The sequence below is a fragment of the Chrysochloris asiatica genome, unplaced genomic scaffold (genome assembly GCF_000296735.1).
Source record: "Chrysochloris asiatica unplaced genomic scaffold, ChrAsi1.0 scaffold00024, whole genome shotgun sequence".
Classification (NCBI taxonomy): domain Eukaryota; kingdom Metazoa; phylum Chordata; class Mammalia; order Afrosoricida; family Chrysochloridae; genus Chrysochloris; species Chrysochloris asiatica.
This window is the reverse complement of record NW_006408542.1, coordinates 15,625,398-15,630,111: the sequence shown is the minus strand read 5'-3', so window position 1 is coordinate 15,630,111 and position 4,714 is coordinate 15,625,398. Positions and strand designations below refer to the sequence as shown.

Sequence of the window (4,714 nt, the reverse complement as noted above, 5' to 3'; positions counted from 1 at the left end):
ATCGGACATCAGCAATGATATCTCTCGTTCCACGGCCTCTTCTGAATCCGGCTTGAACCTCTGGAAGTTCTCTGTCAATGTATGATTGTAGCCGTTTCTGAATTACCTTTAGCAAAACTTTACTCACATGGGATATCAAAGAGATTGTCTGATGATTTCCATATTCCATTGGGTCACCTCTCTTTGGAATGGGCATAAACATTGATCTCTTCCAATCAGTCGGCCAGACAGTTGTCTTCCAAATTTCTTGGCAGAGATGAGTGAGTGCCTCCTGTGCCTCCCCACTTTCTTGAAAGATTTCAATTTTTAGTCCATCATTTCCTGGTGTCTTGTTCTTTGCCAATTCCTTCAATGCACCTTGAACTTCCTCCTTCAGTATCACTGGCTCTTGATAATATGCTACCTCTTGAAACGGTGGCACTTTCAATATTCTCCTCCAACACCATAACTCAAGAGCACCAATTTTTCTACTGTCTTCCTTATTTACCGTCCAGCTTTCACGTAAATATGAGGTGACTGAAAATACCATGGCTTGGGTCAGGCGCACCTCAGTCCTCAAGCTGACATCTTTGTTCTTCAACACTTTAAAAAGTTCTTGTGCAACAGATTTACTTAATGCAATATGTCATTTGATGTCTTGACTATATATATAAAATTAGGGGTAATATGTGTAAAACATACCAATGGAGGAAGAAAAGAAATTAACTCCACTGGTAGCATAGTGATTACGAATCTGTCTGCTAACCTCAGGATCAGCAGTTCAAAACTACCAGCTGTTCCGCGGGAGAAAGATGAGGCGTTCTGCTTCCGTAAAGATTTACAGCCTCGTATACCCTGTGCAGGGTCACTATGAGTCGGAACCGATTTCACGGCACTTAACAACATCATCCTGGTGTGGCGCTGAAGGATCAGCACTGGACTTCAACCACAAGCTGAGAAGAAGTTCAAGCCCCACAGCTGTTCCTCAGAAACCCTATACAAGGGTTGCTATGAGTCATAATTGACTTGCCAGGTACTTAACAACAACAAAATCATATGCAACAGAATTCTGGTAACCATGAGGCTAGTGGTTCAAACCCACCTTCAGGTTACCATGAATCTGAATCAACTGGACAGCACTTGACAGCAACATATACAATGGAGTCCTGGGGTGGCGCTGTGAGATAAGCACTCAACTGCAAGGTCAGCTGTTCAAATCCACCAACCACTTCTCGGTTATTCTATATAGGGTCGTAATGAATTGGAACTGATTCGATCGCACTTAATAGCAACAACATATGCAATAAAAGACACGCTAAACCAATGTATTTACAAGGGTATGATTTATTTACCTCATGAAAGTTTATATTCTTTCAATTTTTGGCTCAATGAATCTGCATAATCATCACTAGGAGTCAGTATCACGTTTTTTTTATTCAAGTGACTAAAAAATGTATGTTGTAAGAAAATACAGTAAACTTTCAATCAGAGTCATTTTTTTCTGACTTTGATAACTTGTGAATCAATAGCTCTTAGAAGCACCACTATTAAGTAGAATCTACACCATCCTGGTAGCGTAGTGGTTACAAATCGGGCTGCGAACCGCAAGGTCAGCAGTTCGAAACTACCAGCTGTTCCATGGGAGAAAGATGAGGCTTTCTGCTCCCGTAAAATCTTAACTCAGAAGTGTGACAAATCAAATAAACATACTACTCCATGATGATACTGCAACATAAAAAAAAAAAATTGCTACAGAAACTGTATAATACTGAGAGAAAAAAAATGAGAAAAAAAACACAACCAACTATTTCAAAAAACACAAAGAAGGTATTGAAAGAAGCACAGTAAAACAACAACAACAAAAAGACCCAGATTTATTCCGAAAAGACAATCCTTTGACAAAAAAGAGAGAAAACCTATTCTAAATACTAAACCTTAAAAGTTTTATTAAAACCTTACATTGCCCATTTGGGAGGCCTATACAAATATTTAACTGTAATAATGTAACTTCAACAGCATACTAAAAAATAAGCAAAATCCTGTACTCTTGGAAATTACCAAACTAATTATTAGAATGGACTTCTGGTGTGGCACTGTAGGATCAGCAGTGGACTGCGAAACCACAAGGTCGGCAGTGAGTTTGAAGTGCCTTATACAGGGTCCCTATGAATTGGAGTAAGTCATTGGCACTTAACAACAGCAACAATTATTAGAATAACTTGCCTCACTATTTATTTAGAAATGTTCTATTTAAAAGTAGGCCAACAAAAGGAACTTTACTATTGCACAAGAGAAAGCAAATGAAATAATGTCTATTAACATTCAGTGTCAATGGTATGTTTCTTCATCTCCTAGAACACAGTGTGACTTACAGTCTACTCTAAACAAGTTACCAGTTCTACATCCATGCAGAAGCTCAAGTAAACTAAATTCCTGCCCTAATCCCACAATAAACCTCAATAATGCCCACATCACTGGAGTTGCAAATATTCGTTACAAGAAAACTATTTTTTCAAAAAAAAAAAATAGCTACATAACTGTGGTTGTTAAGTACAGTTGATTGGTTCCAACTCGCAGCCGCCCTATATAGGCTTTCCAAGAGCGGCTGCTGGGTTTGAACCGCCGATCTTGTGTTCAGCAGTCCAATGCTGATCCTACAAGCGCCACACCAGGACCCCACTAAGACTCCTCAAATTCCTAAATAATCCTTTACAAGACTCCTGCCAACTTTATTTTGATACTTTAAACATGTGGAGCCTATTTTAAAAGATCTGTAACTGTTACTTCATCAGATCTTCCTAGTTGCTCATATGTTTTCTTTCTAAAGTTTTCAAGGTGGTTGCAAACTAGAGTTAATACTACTGAATCTGGGCCGCTCAGAAATGCTTTAGCAGCGTTTTGGCCAAATAAAACGGACAAACGTTCTAGATCTGCTCATTCTGACAGTAGAGGTCACACAACTTCAAAACTGAAGAAGGAACTCTTATTCCCCATATTCCCCGCGCCGTCCCTGCTCAAATCCTTCCAGTTTGTCTTTCACATTCTACTTTTACTAATGTAATCTGGGTTTGTCTGAAAGGTAGTCAGACTGGCTTAAAGCACTGAAAAGCTGACTTGCCGAATAAAGCTGGTCTTGAGCGTGTGATAAATTTGGGGGGAACTGCATTCGTCACGAACGTTAAGGACCAGGCCAGTTTCATATAAGAACTTGGCTGATTAAAAAGAAGAAGGGGGACATCGAAAAAGGACGGGGCTGGGAAAGGCAGGGAAAGAAAGCCAAGAGTCCGATCAAAAAAGAGAAAGAGAAAGGCCAAGAGTGAAACGTACAGACAGACGAACAAGAAAGATTTCACAAGGAAGTGAAGCGCAGAGTCGGGCAGAACCTGCGGAGGAAAACAAATGGGGAGAAAGGTAGTGTTTTCAGGGAGGAGCGAGTGCAGGTCTGGGGTCGCCCCGGGGCGGGGTTGAGAGGTGCTGGCAGATTAACGCACAGCACCGGGGGGCCGTTCGAGCAAACTACTACTCCGGGCCGGGCGCCGCTCCCAGCGGAGGCGGCGGCGGCCGGGAAAGGGGCCTAGCCGGCAGCCAGGCCCAGCCCCCAGCGCCCCCGCCGCAGCAAGGGAAGCAGGCGAGGATGAGGACGGTCAGAGGCCATGACCCCAAATTAGTGGTACCCCGAAAATGGTGGCGGACCTCCGGGGTGCCTGCGGGCCGTTTCCCCTCCGCCCCGGGCGCCCAGCGGCCTTACCTGAAGCGAGGGAGGGAGGCGAGGTCTAAGGCGTCTCGCTCGCGCCCGGCGCTGAGCACCCCTCGGCTGCGCTCAGCCCAGGTTTCCAACGGAGGCGGGACCCTGCCTCAGACGCGGCTTCCCCCTCGGGGTCTCGGCCACCGCCGCCGCCGCCTTTGGGGCTGTTTACACCGTCGGTCCTCTCACGCCGCCGCCGCCGCCTTCTCTCCACCCTAGCGCCGTTGCCGATGCCGCCGCCGCCGCCACCTCCTCCGCCGCAGCCTCGTCTCTCTGGAGCATTTTCCAGACACCGAACCCTGAGAAACAGAGACTCCAGCCGCGCCGGCAGGAAACTCCCCCGCAACTGCTAGGGGGACAAGTCGGTCAGAACACCGGCGGCTTTTCCGCCATTGAGCAGCAGCGGCTCCGCTCCTTCTGCAACCCCCTCCCCTCACCTCCGTTCTTCCCCGCCCCTCAGTGAGCCCCGCCCCCTACTTTCACCCATTGGGAGACCGTGCGGCCTCTTGCGGTATCCGGTTTGCTGGAAGACCTGTCAATCATCGGTCTCCCTCCCAGTTCAGCTACTTGCGCTAACTCGGGACTTAGTTTTCCCCGCCCATACTGCCCCGCCTATGAGTTCCTAATCTCCCATTGGGCACAAATGATCACCTTCAATTGGTAAGGTCATCTATCCATCAAACACCGCCCACTGAGTGAGGCCCAACCTTTTATTACCATTTACTTCATTTAGAACCGCCTCTGCTACATGCTATCTCTCGGACGTAAGAACCAACCCACCCTACCAGCCATAAGTAGAGACCTCCGTCAATCAAACAACTCCCACCTGTGTCCCACCGTCCAAAGGCCGAACCCTAGCAATTTCCTTTCCGGATTGGTCCAAATGGTGAACAGAACCCTCAGTCATTGGATTTCTTTAAGTGTCCGTCACTGAACTAATTTCCAAGTCCGTCACACCGGCTTTTTTTAAATGAGCGCGCAAAAGGCGGG

The 4,714-nt window shown here is 46.1% G+C and overlaps 1 protein-coding gene across 1 annotated transcript in view; it reads right to left on the bottom strand.

Annotated features, from left to right (window-relative positions):
* Nucleotides 1–4,141, bottom strand: part of PPM1B (protein phosphatase, Mg2+/Mn2+ dependent, 1B) — an 82,531-nt gene extending 78,390 nt beyond the window's left edge. Inside the window, exon 1 of the mRNA XM_006839467.1 lies at nt 3,728–4,141. The gene's annotated coding sequence lies outside the window, so the exon portion shown is untranslated. The remainder of the gene's footprint in view (nt 1–3,727) is intronic.
* Nucleotides 4,142–4,714: the final 573 nt, after the last annotated feature.